At 35.9% G+C, this 18,447-nt stretch overlaps 1 long non-coding RNA gene across 9 annotated transcripts; it reads right to left on the bottom strand.

Annotated features, from left to right (window-relative positions):
• Positions 1-2,318: 2,318 nt before the first annotated feature.
• LOC141668379 (uncharacterized) lies at positions 2,319-5,597 on the bottom strand. 9 transcript variants are annotated; one of them, XR_012553040.1, is made up of 5 exons: positions 4,402-5,597; positions 3,984-4,041; positions 3,640-3,879; positions 3,241-3,297; positions 2,319-2,989 (listed from the first exon to the last, which is right to left on the bottom strand). It is a non-coding gene; the product is annotated as an uncharacterized LOC141668379 (long non-coding RNA). The 9 variants fall into 9 exon arrangements; XR_012553035.1 differs by adding an exon at positions 4,358-4,401 and having other exon boundaries at positions 3,640-4,041; positions 4,486-5,597; XR_012553041.1 differs by having other exon boundaries at positions 4,486-5,597.
• Between the last annotated feature and the right edge of the window lie 12,850 nt (positions 5,598-18,447).

Here is an 18,447-nt window from a genome sequence, read left to right as displayed (position 1 = left end):
GTTAGGTTTGTCAAGTAAGAATTTTGGTCAAAGGAGAGTATTAGTTTCTGCAGAAAATCAGTTTGGTACCCTGAGGTTTAGAGTGAGATTTGACCTTGTCATTGTTGTGCACTTTGAGGACCAAGTCACCAGAAGCTAGAACTAGGAGTATACAATAGGTTTTAGGTATTTGTTGGAGGTTTGTAAGACGTTTGGTTAGGTGCACGAGTGGAAACACCAAATCTGTCCAGCAGGGGACAGTTTTGTTGCAACCTAGAAATGGGAAGATTTGACCATGTCATAGGTAGGCCCTCATTAGGTCCTGTTGGGCCTTAATTAGAGGGATATCATAGGAGTTTTTCCAGCCATATGTAATAGGATTTGAGTTAGAATCATGTGTCATAGGTTAGTTCAAATCAGGACCCCTTTTCTGCCCAGAAAACAGGGGAAGCGTAGACTTTAAGCTTAGGCCTAGGGAGGCCCAAGCTAGGCCCTTGAGCCACACCAGGTTTGGGAGTTGGCTTTTGATCAGGAGAGTCTAATGTAAAAGTTTTGGAGGTAAACTTGAAGTGTAAGAGTGTCAAATGCACCCAAAAAACCATATATGTCATTCTGAAATTTTCCATAATGAGCACTTTCACTTACCACATAGTTTTAGAGCACTTAGGAGTGAATTTTTGGTTGACCACCATAGTTGCAAGATAGCATAAATTCAATAGAGTGAAAGACCCAAGTTAGGGTCAATAGGAATTGGATGGTTTAGTAAAGGCACATCGAGTTAGGAGGCTAAAATTTGGAGATTTTGCCGAGTTTAGCGACCAAGTGACTTAAGTAAGTGGAGTGAGATCATCCAAGTCTAGTGTTGCAATATGGTGTGTATGATATTATTTGGTACTTAAATATGGTATGTGGGCATATGTGGCTATGTGTACTATTATGATTATAAGGTGATTTTAAATTGTGTGTATATAGGCCTAAGTGCCATTATGTTTAAATTTTGGTTTACAAATATGTTGAGTTGGTAAGAATATATTATAATGAGGTTATTATTATTTGTGTAGGATCTCGAGATGAGAGTAAACTTTCCATTAAGGTCGAGTAAAGCTTCCAGTTGCTCCTACCTTCCAGTCAAGTCCAGCCTTTCTTAAGGCAAGTGATTCAACCTGCCTCTTTCATTTACACTGCAAGTGTGTGATAACTAGTTCACATATACAATGCGAGTATTTTAATTTACCTTGATATACATGAACCAAGTGGTTTCGAATCTATATCGGTAGTATATGAAAATGACATGAATCCTCAAGTATTTATTTCAAGTAGTTTAACTTTACTTGAAGATTGATATGCAAGTAAATCCAAAGTCCTATCATATTAGTATACCAAAGTAATTATGATGTTGAACCATGCGCAAGTTATACCCAATAGCCTTGTCTTGATACCTAAAAGTCAATTATTCCTTAACAATTGTTCATAATTGTTTGACAACCCTATCCTTACCCTAAAGCATGATACTCTGTTGTACCTTGAGCTGATGCTCACTTTCTCTATATTTTGATACCTAAATCTTATCTGGAACCATTGATGATCACCTTCTTTATACTTTAATACCTATATCTTATCTGGAGCCATTACACTACACCATATTTGTCCTCTAGCAACACCCAAAAAAAAGTGTAAAAATGGCCAAAAAGTGTTACCTAAAGCAGAAATTGGGCTATGATTACACTTGTTGAAAATTTCGTGGTGTTGGATTTGCTCGTGCTACAATAGGGGTCTATGGTTACATTTTTTGACCCTTTAGTAACATACTTATAAATGTAACAATAGAAACCCTGTGGTTACACTTTCAGTGTTTATGGTTACAAAATAAAGATGTAACCACAGATCTACTACAACATACATAAACCTTTAATAACACTACAAAATATATTACAATAAACTCTTTTGCAACACCTTTTTTTACTATTGTGACACAATATTCTACAACAATTAAATTCTTTTGGTAACATGTTTGTAGCCTATTGTAACACTTTTTTTACAAACACTCTTGTATCTACTGTAACACTCTTTCATTTTTTATTACAATTTTCCCTGTTTTTGTCAATATTAAAATATCAATTAATTGCACTTGTTAATTTTTGAAAAGTAATAAAATCTGAATTAACTTGCAACATTAAGACTTAGTACATATTTGAACTTGGGAATCGTTGATAAAAGTACAAGTTTATCCCAACAAATACAAAGTTCAAGCAACTAAAATAACCAAAGTTCTAATTAATTACATCCAAAAGCCATCAATGTACTAGTTATAGCTAACTAAAACAAGTGAAAGGTTCCAATATCTTCAACTGTTTAATATAGCCAGCCGGATCTCGTAAATGATACATAAAACAATCTGACAAATAACTCCATCACTCGGCTAAAAAATCACAAAGTGCTATAAATTAAAAACATATCAACTTCAATGACATGGAAACGGCTCAGACATTTCTCTATTAAACTGACTTGAACTAACTAACTTCTTTTCACAAACTATTTTATCTAAAGTTACAATAACACCTATATTTGACAAACATTAGTTCAATTCCCTTAATTTCCTCACCATATAACAAATTCACATATCACTAAAACCATATCAACAAAATAATAAAAACATATTGTGTTTCGATTTCATATTTTAGCAAAAATAAACACAAACAAATATATCATTTTGATTGTTTTTAACATATAACAAAATGTAGTGTAACATATGATGTTGTATACAATAGAAATAACATATTTGTAATTACTTACAAATATATTAGTAGTACTCTATATAAGTCTTTTGGTATACATGCCCTGGCCAATTCTTTACCTGTTAGAAGAACCCTTAGCAGCATTGAAGAGTTCATCAGCAAGGCACTCGGCAATAGTCTTGACATTTCTGAATGTGCTCTCACGTGCACCTGTTGTAAGAAGATATATTTCCTGGTTGACACGTATCAATGGAGAAATATCATCAGCTTGACGCCTGACCACAAACATAAAGTCGCTGCATTAGCTGAGAAAAAAGGGTGATCTAAAAGGCATAAACAAAAGATTTCTCAATTTAAATTTTTGAACTTGTTAAATATTGCATGAAAAGGTCATTTGGAAAATAAGTAAAAATAAAACCACAGATTTTAGAAGCAGTTCTGTATGACAATATACAGACCACTACATTAGTGGCAAGAATGATTAGGTTTTCATACAAATATTAATGATCGTGCTTTGCTTATATACCTCCACAATCTGCATGACATCATGGTTGGAAGCCAAGTCCTCAGACCCTACAACAACCTGAAACAAAGTATTTTAATGATAAATTACGATTAAAAGGTCTTGTAATTTGTTTTATTGCATGACGGGTATCTTGCAAGTAAATTAATTTATGACATGTTAATATATAGGAGAATAAATAAATAAATAAATAAATGGTTTCTTAGTTGACTTGCAAGTATTATTAGTTTCATTAACTAATTAAACAACTCTTAGTGTATTATCTGCATTATTCCCTATCATATTCCAAGGAACAAATATGAAACTGAAGAGTCAGACCATTGCACTACCACTAATTCATCCATCTCATGACTGAATTAAAATTAAAGAAATCTTTTGACAAGTAATTTCTAGAGAACAGACCTCAAGAAACTTTGGCTCGCTACTAAAATGTAGGTAGTGGGAAACCCCTTCCTTCTTCAAATTCATCGAAGTTGTGCCTGTACAACCTCCAGCTATCATTTAAAAGTTAACACGAAGCTCAGAATTCGAAGAGTAGTGAAGCTTATTGTGTAACTTATCTCCATCTGCAATCTGTAATTCTGCCTCTCTTTTTCTTTCATCAAATTATGTTCTTATCTCTGAAGCGGATAAATCAGTGATCTGAATATCATATAACACAATAAAGAGTAATAAAAAGTACAATAAATGAAAAATGTAAATAAATAAATAATTGATGATATTTAAATAAACAAGTTTTTCAATACTAAGTTTCAAATGCATTTCCAATCTTCTTTATTGCAACCTCCTCCTTTGTTTCAGAATCTATAACACAAATGTAAAAAGGAATTGAATGTTATTTTAGTACAGAGAGAAAGGTCTGAATGCATATATCCAACTAATGAGCCTGTTTGATATCCCTGTTGGACAACTAACAAATACCCTAATGCATAAATATATAATTTGACAAACATAGCCTGTACCGCACTTCAACAACTGATATATCATTCATCATATCAGTGTCCTTAATCGAATGCACATCAATTTGAGAAAAAATATATACCAAAGACAATTGATAAAACTGAAAAATGATTTTGTTATTTTGTTATTAAAGACCCCTAAGAAATCAATTGTAGGATACCTGCAAAAATCAATTGAAAAGCCATAACATAAATTGTAGGTTACCTGTAAAAACGGTATTCAAGGTAGAGTCAGTAACTTGTTTCATTGAATAAAAGCTTAGTAAGAATCTAAGCAGCTAACAACAACCTGTCAATGATATTCCTCTACCTCTGCTGAAGGGCTTTTACATTTTTAATCATGATAATAGATTCATTGTGTGGTTCCTCTGGAAATGCACCACCAAGAACTAAGAAAACTCCATCTCTTTTAGGTATCTCTTTGTTACTCTCAAATTTGTTCAACCAATAATGGGAAGGGCCTATATTCACATCAAATTGTTAAACTGAAGTAGCATGTTGAGACAAGAGATCTCAATGATATATATATTTTTTCACTCGTTTACACATGCCACACACATTGCTGACTAAAATTAGACAAATTATGTGTTTGGACTGCACCGAACAAACTAAAATCTTCAAAAAGCTAAATTTAAATTACCTTCAATCTTGTCTAAACTAGACGCGATGAACGACAATAATACCTCTCTATCCACATAATTGTGTTTCATCCGAGACACAGTTAAAAACCTGAAAGAAGACTACTGAATGAATTGCTGACCAAAATGAACTACCAAAGCAAGTAACATCTTGAAACACAAGGAACCGAAATTCAAAATTCAAGCTAGAAAAAACCAAGCACTTCACCTCCTCGAATCAATATAATTATGTTTAACATAGTCATCAATGCGGGGACATAATACATTAGCAGGAATTCGGGAGAGTGTGTAAGCGGTTGTTTCAAGTCGATAGTCCATAAAAATAACCTCATCATCAAATGCAACAACTATTAAAACTTTACTAAAAACACAAATTAATTACATCTCAGCTTCATTCATAACACACACAAATCGCAAACTAAATCATAGCTCACTGCATACATATTAATACAAATCGAAGTACACTAGAGAGTGAAAAAGAGAAGAGAAACATAAATTAGCAAAGAAATAAAATAAAAAATTATAATGAAATAGAAGTATAACCAGGAAGATATCGAGAGATTTATCAAAAAATGACGCAATCGAAGAGCTGTCATTTTGTTATTTTTGGGGGTTTTAGGGGTAATAGCTAGAAGTTATAAGTGGAGTGATTGATTTCTCAAGGGTCTTTAATCAAACACTTAGTACCTATTTATAACAAAATACAAAACCAATAGATTATGTTAAGGGAAATGAACATGAAATTAAAGGGCATACTTCCCAGTGTTCCAGCAATATTTCTTTGTCTTGAAAAAATAATAATCATAGAATGGAGATAATTAAAGGGCATACTTCATGAAGACTTCTTATGAGATTATGAATGAACATAAACCTTCTATCAAATACTTTCATGTATTTGGTGCCAGATGCTTCGTGCTCAAGGATGGAGATGATCATCGTGGTAAATTCGAGGCAAAGGTATATGAGGGTATTTTTGTTGGATATGGAAGAAGATCATACAGGGTGTATATCATTGATCAACACAAAGTAACTGAAAGTGTCAATATCACATTTGATGACACTAAACTCCCTAGTATCCAAACTGAAGATTCTTCTGAGAAACTGAAGTTTGATGATATGTCAGATTCAGAATCAGAACATGATCAAGAACCCGAGGTTGTTTCTGGTGAAGAACCTGTTAATCATGATGATACTCAAGGTAATGGTGATGGAAACATTGGCAACAATGGAGATACCACTGCTACTGACGAAGAATCATCAAGTCAACCTGACAACAACTCAGGGGGAGATGCTGAAGGATCAACTAGTAGGACACAACATCCCAATGTGTTTCGAGGCGAATCGTCAAGATTAAATCTTCCAAGACAGACTGTCTGGAATAAAGCTTATCCTTTTGAGTTGATTATTGGTGATCCAGATGTTGGAGTCAGAACTAGACATGCTACTCAAAAATGAATGTCAATTCTCAGGATTTCTTTTTGAGATGGAACCTAAGAAGATTGAAGAAGCACTGACTGATCCATATTGGGTGATTGCTATGCAAGATGAACTCAATCAGTTTGAACATCAACAAGTCTGGAAACTAGTACCTAGACCTACACACAAGAAAATCGTTGGTACTCGGTGGGTATTCAGGAATAAATTAGATGGTGTGGTTACAAGAAACAAAGCAAGACTGGTAGCTAAAGGGTATTCTCAAGCTGAAGGCATTGATTATGATGAAACCTATGCTCCAGTGGCTAGACTAGAGGCCATCAGGATATTTCTGGCATTCGCAGCATTCTCTAACTTTAAAGTTTATCAAATGGATGTCAAGAGTGCCTTTCTGAATGGAAAGCTGGATGAAGAGGTGTATGTAGAGCAACCTCCTAGTTTTGAAGATCCAGATCATTTGGATTTTGTCTACTTTCTTTTCAAGGCTATCTATGGACTCAAACAGTCTCCGAGAAAATGGTATGACACTCTCTCTGAATTTCTTATTGAAAATAGCTTTATTAGAGGTGTTATAGACAAAACTCTCTTTTCTAAGAAACATAAGAATGATATTATATTAGTCCAAGTCTATGTGGATGATATAATATTTGGGTCTACTAATGATAATCTCTGTAAGAGATTTGCTAAGTTAATGCACAACAAATTTGAAATGAGCATGATGGGAGAGCTGAAGTTCTTTCTTGGATTACAAGTAAATCAAAGGTTAGATGGAACTTTTATTTGTCAATCCAAGTATCTCAAGGAACTTCTCAAAAAATACAATCTAGAGGATTCTGCATCAGCAAGGACTCCGTCAACTACAGCTGTCAAGCTTGGACCATGTGAAAACTCCATTAAGGTAGATGTCACAAGCTACAGAGGTATGATTGGCTCGTTACTCTATCTTACTGCAAGTAGACCAGATATTATGTATGCTACATGCTTATGTGCAAGGTTCCAAGCAGATCCTAGAGATATTCATCTCGTTGTTGTTAAAGGAATCTTGAGATATCTTAAGGGAACACCAAATCTAGGTATTTGGTACCCTAAAGAATCTGGTTTTAACCTTGTTGGATATACAGATTCAGATTACGCAGGAAGTGTTGTTGATAGGAAAAGCACCTCGGGGAGTTGTCAATTTCTAGGTAGCAGACTAGTCTCATGGTACAGCAAGAAACAACAAACAATTTCCAATTCAACGACTGAGGCTGAATATATTGCTGCTGGAAGCTGCTGTGCTCAGATCTTGTGGATTAGGAATCAGCTACGGGACTATGGCTCTGTATTGAACAAAATACCTATTCTATGTGATAATACAAGTGCAATGACCATCACCAACAACCATGTGCAGCATACAAGGACCAAGCACATTGACATCAGGTATCATTTTATTAGAGAGCACGTCATGAATGGTACTGTTGAACTATTTTTTGTTCCAACAGAAGAACAAATAGCAGATATTTTCACTAAACCTCTTGATGAATCCACATTTACCAAATTAGTTGGTAAATTGGGTATGTTGAATAGCTTTAGTGATTAAACTTGTGAATATCTGAAATTTGTTCTTGAATGAATTTATAAATGAATTTTTCATAAATGAAAAATTCATTTGCAAATTAATTTTATCATATTTTCCATAATTTCTTGCTTATTTCTATGTAAGTTTTATTATCTTATCTTATTTATTTATTCTACTTGTTAATTTTAATATCTCAGAATATTTTATTTTCTCTAAAAATATATTTCTATGAATTTTACTTGCTAAAATTCAACATAAATCTATTTTTGGAATAAAATAAAATTATTTCTGAAATATTGCTTTTGTTTTTGTAAATTAATTCTGTGTATAAGTTAATGTTATACTAGAATGACAATCGGCTAGACAATTGAAATTGTCTTGCTCAAAGTCATTTCAGTACATATATGTGTTTAATTTTATTTTTAGTTTAATTTTACACTAGAATGACAATCGGTATGACTATCGATTGTCTTTCTAGTTTATTCTGTTTTATTCATGTATTTTATACTGGTATGACAATCGGTATGACTATCAGATTGTCATACCAGTTTTATTTTTATTTTTATTTGTTTTTATTTTTATTTCCATTAGCCTGGTATGACAATCGGGAAGACAATCGGTATGACTTTCCTCGATTGTCATACCAGTTGTCCTACTTAACGTTTTTTTTTGTTTTGTTTTGTAATTCAATTCAGTTCAGTTTTCAATCCAACAGTTTTCTTTCTCTTGTTTCTCTCTCTCAATTCGATCAAAATCAAACCTCCATTGATTGTCTTCTTGCTCGAGTTTTTACTCAGCACACTTTACTGTTTCATATATACATATTCGTGTGTATACATACAGTAAGGAAGTGTTGTCGTTTTTTAAAAAAAAAAACTAAATTTCACTTCGTTTCTCCCCCTTCAAAATCAGATTGGTTTTTTGGTTGTTTTTGGGTGTTTTATTTAGTTAATTTTATTTTGTGTCTTGTGCATTTTTTTCAGATCCTTTGTTGTGAGTTAAGAACTTTAACGAGATACATTACTTTCTAAATTTTTCGAATATAATTGATTTAATTTGAATTATTAATTTTTTTTAATTCGAATTTTCTTAATATTACTCTTAAAATTCTGAAAGTGTGTGTTTTATTATATTTTTTTAATGGCTCTCAATTTCCAAATTGTCTCGCATAATCTTGTTGGTTATTTTAATCCAGAAAAGTGTGATGTGGAAAAATTTAAGTCGTGGATTAGATTTTTAAATGACCATTCGATTCTTAGCTCTGTTATTAAATCAAATGTGCTTTTAAATGTCGATCTGCTCAGACTGATTTGCACAACCTCTATTGTGGCCGATGATTTTAAATCTTTTTCATTCACCGTGGCAAACACACAGTATGTAGTTGATGAAACAGTCGTCAATCGAGCGTTAAATTTTCCAATGGACAATTTCTGTAATTTACCCTCTGAAAATGATATTTCAAACTTTTTCCATGCTATTCACTATCAGGGGGTGATTAATTTAACCAAGTTGTCTAAATCCAATTTGGTTTCTGAATGGGATATTTTCTTCGATACACTTTCCAAAGTGTTTGCCAACTACACTAAATCCAACTTTCACAACATCACTTTCACTCTGCAGTATATTGGTCTTGCGGTTGTTTTCAATCAAAGGATCAATTTTGGCAAACTACTTTTACCCATTCTTCTGAGACGTCTCACTACTGCTTTACGTGATCATTCTATAAATCGTAGGGTTTCGTGCTACTACGCTCGTTTTCTCATGCTCATAGCAGAACATCTTCTCTCACCTGAGCATAAAGCTCTTTTTGCTAACTCTTCAGTAACTGAACCCCCTCCAGTGAGCAAAAAGATTTACACTCGCCAAGACACAACCTTTAAATTCATGCAAGTTCCAGTACTTGTATCTGCTTTCATGGCCACTTACATTCCTTTACCTATTTTCAATCTTCCCGGTCATGAACAGCAAGCTCAACCTCCAGTGGTTCAAACCACCCAGGCTCAAACATCAGATGCTCTTCCTCTGCAGGTAATAATTCCTCACACTCAAACTATTCCTACTTCTGTTGAAAGACCCCCAGTGGTTGATAGGGCTGACCATGAAGTTGTAGAACCGCAGCTTCAATCCCAGGTCATAGAGCCAAACACAGAGTCACAACCTATCTCAACCTCTCCCCCACTGTCTAAAATGTTGCCTAGAAAGTTAGTAGGAAGTAGTATGTTGTTGGATGTGAATGAACCCTCAGCTCTGCCTCCTCCCAAGAAAAGAAGAACATTTACTGAGGCATCTGAAAGCCCATCCTTGTCCTCCCAACAGGACATGGACTTTGATATGGCCAGTGAACAGTTACTAGAGACATTCTATCAACAGGATGAATCTATTGAAATTCGCCATAGGGCCATGACATCCTGTACTGAGTCAAGCACACTTCCATTACTCACAATGGAAGCATAAAGACCAATAGATGATACTCAGGACACGGAGCGAGGAGTGTACATTGAGTCGGTTACAGTGCCTGCCATAGTTACGGCAGAAGAGCAGTCACATGCTTCTGAGGGAAAATCTGACTCTCAGCCACCTTTAATAGAGTCATATTCTCCCCTCCCAGATCCAACACCTCTGGCTCCCTCACGGGATTCTCCACTCGCAGATTTATCTGGAGAAAGTTGAGGCCAACTCGGTCAATCTATCCCTGAAGCAATTCAGACATCTATTTCACATGAAAAGATAGGTTTGACTGAGGATCGGGACTCGCGAATTCCCATTGCACCACCACTGACCTCTCTTGAAGAGGCTAGGGTAATTTCAATTGCAGGTACAGAAGATCAGCATCAGGAAGACTCCTCACGAGCAATAATATTGAGAGATACACAAGCACGTGAGTTAAGTGAATCAAACAGGAGAGATATTCAGGCGAGCGCACACACAGACACAAACACTAAAAATCTGTTAGCTCAAATTGCTGAACTGAAAGAACAACTTGCAAAAAGTCAGGCTGAGGCTCAATCATTCAAAGCACAATTGGCTGAACGGTCTTCTTCTTCCACCTTTGTCAATAATCAGCTGGCTCTCATCAGGACTGAGATATCAGATTTGAAGACCTCTGTTGTACCAAAGCTTAACTCAATCCAGGCATCTCCAACGTTATCAGCTGAAGATATTTCAAACTTCTGCTCTCTCCATACAAGAATGACTTCTCTTGAAGACTTGGTTGAAATGAATCATTCACTGGATTCCTCCAGATTTCTGAAGATAGAGACGGGCATGGAACATCTTAATGAAGGGATGAAGCACTTGTACTTCATGATCAAAAATTCTCACTGCCCTAATGAAGAACAAAGAACTTTCTTTGAAGGGTCGTCTGGTGGAGGCTCAGGCTCTGGAGGTGATGGAGGTCATGGAGGGTCTAGAGGAAAGTCTGTAGAGGATTCCTCAACTAAGGAGGAGAAGAAAGGGACAAGTGGAAAGGGAAAAGAAAAAGATTCGTCTGCTGGAGGCACAAGGAAGGCTGATGATGTCTACTATAGTGGAGAACAGGATGACTTTGATATTTTTGACATTCCCACTGAACCAGTCTTGGAAGATAAAGATGGTTTCTTTGAAGCTGAGGAGGAAAGTGATTTTGGAGAATGGGAAGAGGAAGCTCAAGTGGATCCTGTTTTTGAGAAAGAGTTTCAGCAACAGCAGTCAGAGTTGAAAAGAAAAGAAGCTGAACTCAAAAAGGTATCCCAGATCATTGATATGAGGAAAAATATTGAACGAACAGAAACTCTTGAAAAGCAACGTCTTCATGACATTAAAGCTAAAGAAAGGAGAAGAGATGTCAAACTGAAGATTGGTGAAAAATGGGATGAAGCTAGGAGAGTACTTGATATGCCTCAGCTGAGCACAAACAATGATAGGCAGTTTCTACATCTTCTAGACAAGCTGGAGATCTCTAATCCAAACAATGACGTGTACATGAATGCTATAAAGACTGAAGTCTAAAGGATCACAGCTGTCTTTGACAGATTTCTAAATGAAATGAGCATATTTGTATATTGTCAGAGCGAAGGATCTTTCAAGGTATCACTTCATCTGTTTGAGAATCGTTCTTTATCAGAGATTTGGGTTCTTCTCAACAAAGTCAAAAGAAGCTCTGAATTGAATGAAGTTCTTCGAGAAAGGCTCAAAGAGTTTGCCAGCAGGGCTAGTCCTCAAGTGGTCAACAATCCTCATCAGGTAAGATTCTTTAAGTCTGACTGTCTTCAAATCTTCCAGCTTGATTCACAATCTCTTAAAAGACTACTCTGCTAAGCATCTTGTCTGGATGGAACATCACTTAAGAACTGCTAGATATTCATCCATGTTGAAAACTCAAGCAACTGATCTGATTCAAGCTTATTGTGAAAAGAATATTAAAAGGTACAATCAGTTCAAGAATAAGCTAAAGTCAGTTGGAGTTCAACCAGTCAGACCATCCAGCTTCACTTCTGAAAAGGATCGTGTCTTTGACAAGGAGTTGCTTCAAGACTTGGAAGAAGGTGAATTCGGAAGGGAAGACAACAGAATTCAATTAGCTCAAAACTTAATGTAATATGATTAGAGCTTTATGAATCAAGATAGACTAATGTAGTTATATGTTCAGTTTAGAGGAACATCTATCTTGTATTCACTTGTAAATTTCTTTTGGAATCAGGAAAATGTTAAATATAATCCAGAACTTTTCTGCTATTTACTTTGCATTAGTGTTTATATCTTTTTCTTATTTGTTAGTTGAGTTATCCTCTAGGTATTTGTTGTTATTGTCTAACAAGCAAATAGGGGGAGATTGAAAGGCATATATCATAGCATATTTGTTTATTCGAGGATTTAACTCAACTCAAATAAGGACGTAACAAGTAAATAGTGGTTCTATCGTCAGAGAGATCTCTCAAAGTAACATATGTCAAAGGATTAAGTAACATTTTTCATCTACAGACTTGAGGACTTAATTCACTGGAAGAAGCTCAAGAAATTGATCAAGCCTCAGTGATATAATTCAAGATTGTGGATTTAATCAAGTGACAGAGATCTCGTCAGGATATCAATTGATTACAGGGATTTAATCTGAAGAAAATCAAGACATGAAGAAACATCACAGAAGTTAGTCATTCATGAACCAGACAGTACATCGAGTGTCAACATTGAAGTGGTGAAATGGATTCAGTGATTTTTAGAAGATTGTCAGAAGAGTGGTTGTTGTTCAAGATTAGTATTAATTCTCTAATTAATTAATTAAGTCATATAATTTAATTAATAAAATAAATTATATCTACAAAGATTGATTTATTGATTAATTGGATTAATTGATTAATTAATTCTGAATTAATATTTTGGTTTTTCAGAATTGATTTTGAATTTAAATTCAAAATTAATTCAGCAAGACAATCTTTTGTATTAGTATGACAATCGGTATGACAATCAATAGTCATACCGAAAGTCATGCCAGTTCATTTAGATTGTCCTTCCAAAAGTCATGCCAGTTCAATGGATTGTCCTACCGAAAGTTCTACCAGTTAAAAGGATTGTATTGCTGAGCTAGAAGGATTGTCTTGCCAATTAAAAACACAGGATTGAATATAAAGAGCAGCAGCTGTTTGTTTTTCAACAGAGAATTGAATATCAAAAGAAAAATAGAAGAACACAGAACAAAGACAACAGCAGAGAACTTATTGTAATTTCTCAGAACATATATTTCTAGTATTAATTGTTAAATCTAAACCACTAGAAATACTCCTCTTGTTCTTGTGTAACTATCTAGCGGATCAAAATCCCTAGAACTTAATCTCAAATTGCATTTAGCATTTGATACTTTTTATTACAAAAATAGAAAAAATTTCATGTCGAATTTATTCTAGATTTGGAATAATTTATTTGAGATTAATCCCTTGTAAACGATATCATTGTTGTAACACTTTTCAAGTTTAATAATAGTTTTATTTAACTTGAATTTTGTTTCACTTTTTTTTATTCCGCATTTTATTCGATTAAACGGTATTTTTTGTATTCAACCCCCCTTCTACAAACATATTGAGACCTAACAAGTAATTCCTTCTTTAGGTTTAGCCATGAAACCCTCATATTGTGACACCAAGATTCTCTTTTGTTTAGATCTAACTTCCTCTGTCCCCTCACACAGTATTTAAATCTTCTCTCAAACCTGTTTACCAGAATCACAGGTTGCACATCATATTGTCAAGAGACTCAATTAATATGAGTTATAAACTTCTATCCAGTGCAACCTTTTCCTTTTCAGGCTTTGTGTAGGTTAAGAGGTCCTTAGGTGTATAATATGCTGGTATGACTATGTAATCTTATGTGGATTCGGAAATTCTCACTTTAGGAATGAAAGGTCCATTCTTGAGAATCTGAACATACATGGGATTTTCCATCCTTATGAACAACATCATTTTCTTTTTCTAGAGTGTGTAGTTGACCTTCTCAAAGGCAGGTATCTTGATGCTTGTCAATTTCTGAGCAGTAATTCTTCCAAGATCTTTATCTGTTTACTTTCATATTTTTCTCTGATACCACTTGTTAGATATTGAATGCTATAAAATGTAACACATGGGGGGGTGAATGTGTTTCTTAGATTTTTCTTTGTTCTAAGCTTTTTGGATTATGGCTTGAAAATGTTAAAAGAAAATGTGAAGGATGTGAGGAGACGTCCTTTACGTCTCCTCTGGTGAGAAGCTACTCGAGGCCGAGGTGTTAGGGGTTAACGCCTTATACCAGTACTCTTAACTTGTACAATTTTCATTTGAGAGCATTTTTATTTACCTTGGGAGATTCTGAACCAACCAAGACTCACCTCTGAGGATGTTCTGGTCGGCCCAGACCTTCTATGTGGAGGAGTCGGGCCCCTTGAGTCTTGGTTGGCAGGGACTAGTCCTCCATGAGGGTTCTGGTCGGCCTAGACCCTCCATATGGAGGATTTGGCCCCCTTGAGTCTTGGTCAGCCGGGACCAGGCCTTTATGAGGGTCCTGGCCGACCTAGTATCCTTCACTTGGTTTTTGTGAAGTTAGTTTTTGTAACCTCTCTCTTTTTTGTTTTTCTTGCTAGGCCAATGCCTACTTTGCTGCATCTTCCACACAGAGTATCAAAATAAGGAGTGACTATGGATCTTTAAAAGTCTCAATGGAGAAGATGACAATATCTTCGAGTGAAAGTCTAAGGCACACCTGGCGGAAGAAAAGGCTAATCTCGCAGAGAAGAAGCTCTCCAAGGAGATGTGGATGAGGAAGATGAATCGAAGGAAACTTGTGAATGTATACCATTGGTCTGAAAAATTGCTCAAGCAGAAGGACGATCATGATGATCGGATGCATCCTGTGAACCTAGAAATTGGATGTAACAGGGGTGTCAAGGACATCCATAGCATGTACTCAGACGTGGTTGACCCGAGCCTTTTTTCTTGCCCTTGGGAAACTCCCATGGTCGCCCCATCTAGACAGGCTTCCGGGTCTGCACCTGAGACCACTCGTCAGCAAATCCTTATCCAGCTCGAGCCGTAGGGATTCTGGCTCTAAGGGAAAAGCTCCTGCAGGATGACCCAGATCCAAGGCGGCTCCTTATGGGAAGATTCAGGAGCCGGTACCAGGGAGTGGTAGCTCTTCTTTTGAGTCTGGTTCAGATGAAGATGATGAAGAGGAGGAGGATTCTTCAGATGATTGATTATGACATCCTTGCATGGCTTTAGATGCCATATGTAGCTTTTTTATTCAGAACCTTGTTTATTTGCAGTCCTTTTTGGACTTTGAACTCTTATGGTCTGTAACCGAACTGTCCCTAGGGACTGATTTACGATCCTTCGGGATCTTATCTATGCATTGTTAGTTCAATTTCATACTTGTCTTTTATTTTCGACATTTGTTCTTTCGGGACTTGAATTTCTAGATGCTCGTACTTAAACAAATTTGTAGACAAGATGATAATAACAAACTTGTTTATATAGATAATATTTCTAGAAAACGGGTTCAACCCTTACATAAAATGGTTTCGTCGATATTATTTCTATATCTACGACCAGGTATTAAGAACATATTTTGAATTTTCTAAACATAATAAACCTTCAGATTTTAAGTGTTCCAAGTACAAGGTACTTCATCACGATTCAAGGTCTCTAATTTGTAAGGTCCTCTCCCTAATATCTTTTTGACCCTATAAGGTCCTTCCCAGTTGGGGGCTAGCTTCGACCCTAGGCGATCCATGGGTGATCTCTACGGGAACCAGAGCTTCGGCTCTATAAGCCAACATGAATATGGTAGCTTTAGTCATCACTTTGCAGGTGGTACGATATGCCCACAGTATAGGAAGCAACTCATCCACCCAAGTGTTCCTCGAGCGTTCGACCATTTTCTTAAGTCTATCAAGGATGATTCGATTAGTAACTTCCGCCTGCCCTTTTGCCTGTGGGTGTGAAACCGAGGTGAAGCAAAGCTCTATACTATTATCATTACAGTACTCCTTGAACTGTGCATCATCAAACAGTCACCCATTATTTATGATAAGGATGCGTAAGATTCCAAACCTGCATATCACATTCTCCCAAATGAATTGATAAATCTGCTGAGTGGTTATCTTTGTCAGTGTCTTGGCCTTAGTCCACTTTACGAAGTAGTCTATGGCTACCACGTTGAACTTCCTCTGCCCCGATGCTATAGGAAATGGACTAAGTATATACATTCCTTACATTACAAAAGAGTTAGGTGTGCTGATAGATGTAAGACTTTTTGGGGGTTGTGGGTACTATTAGAGCATGCCTCTAGCATCTATCATATTTCTTCACATAAGCCTTTGCATCGGCTAACATTATTGGCCCGTAGAATCCTTATCGAGTTATCTTGTGAGCGGGGGCCTTGCCTCCCAAGTGCTGTCCACAAATCCCCTCATGAGCTTCTTTAAGTGACTTTTCTGCTTCAAAAGGTCTCAACAAATTTAAGATGGAATGAAGAAAGACTTTTTGTACATGAGGCCTTTAATCAACGAATATCTCAATGCTCTCACCGATAATTTGCGTGCTTCTTTGGCATCATCGGGGAGCCATCCAGTCTCAAGGTGAGTATTGATTGCATCGATCCAATAACTCGCCACGTCAATCAGTGCTATCAAATTTATGACATGTATAATAAGGGTCTTCAGGACTTGGAAGTAGATACATCACGGCTAGTTCTCAATTTTAGACGAGGCGAACTTAGATAGAGCATCGGCCGTAGTGTTCTCCTTTCTCGGAACATGTTCACCGTACCATTTATCAAACTGAGTCAGTATTCACTTCACGACTCTCAGGTACCTGGCCATTATCTCATCCTTGGCCTCAAACTCTTCATTGACTTGAGCAACAACAAGTCTTAAATCTTTACAAACTTTAAGGTACTTGGCCCTCACGGCTCTAGCCAAACCTAAGCCGGCTATCAAAACTTCATATTCCGTTTTGTTATTCATAGTCGGGAAATCCAACTTCAAAGCATATTTAATCATGAACCCTTCGGGGCTTTGCAAGATCAGGATTGAACCACTAGATTTTATTTTGAATGCTCCGTCAAAATAGAGAGAACCCAAAACTCTTTCAGAGTCAAATCTTCATCTTTCACTTTCTTTTCTCCTTTCGGGGTTACTATCTCTTGCCCCCGACTTCTTTGTCATTAATGGTGCATTGTACCACGAAGTCTGCTAAGGCCTGAGCCTTGACGGCTGTTCGAGGCTTGTATTTTATGTCAAATTCACCCAACTCAACTGCCCACTTTATGAGCCTTCCATTTTCTTTCGGGCTATGAAGAATGTTCCTCAAGGGTTGGTCCATCAGGACTTTGATCTTGTGGGCCTGGAAGTATGGTTGATAGGTCACACACACTATAGAAGGGGGGTTGAATACAGTGTATACTAGAATCAAATCGAATTAAGAACACAAATATGAAACACATAATAATTTTATTAATAAAACAGTATTACAATGAAACCGTTCTCTCTCAGTGATGAACAAATATCACGAGAGCTGCTAGGGTTACAATGAATAATATTCTCGATTATGATAACACTTATAGTGTAAACCCTATGTTGTGTTTATATAGACACACAGTTACAAGATAAACTTCTAATTGATATCGAACATAAGTCTGCATCCTAAAATATATCAACTAGTTATCTTTTCCTCCAAATCTTCTATTCTTCATAGAATTCTTCTCCATTCATATCTCTTCTTGTGTTTGTCTTAATCTTCTTTCCTTTAATCAGTCGCCTTCCTTATCTGAATGTCTTCTTAAGTCCTGATATTATCTCCTGATAAATATCTTCTGATATCTTAAGTTCTGACTTCAGTATAAGTACTGATTTCCAGTTAAGTCATGATTTGTCCTGTTAGTTAAGATCTGAAAACTAAACACAAATCATTATTAGACATGACATCATAAATACATCTAACAATCTCCCCCAACTTGTAAAGTAGCATAATATACAAGTTTAATAGATATTTGATGATGTCAAAAACATTAAGTACAAATGCATATGAGAATTTGACTAAGTAACTACAACTCACAGTCTTTATAGCTTTTACCATCCATAAAGTCTGATATCAGCTTTAACCTGTACAACCTTCAGAAT

This window comes from Apium graveolens, chromosome 6 (assembly GCF_009905375.1).
Source record: "Apium graveolens cultivar Ventura chromosome 6, ASM990537v1, whole genome shotgun sequence".
Classification (NCBI taxonomy): Eukaryota; Viridiplantae; Streptophyta; class Magnoliopsida; order Apiales; family Apiaceae; genus Apium; species Apium graveolens.
This window is presented reverse-complemented; position numbering and strand designations above follow the sequence as displayed.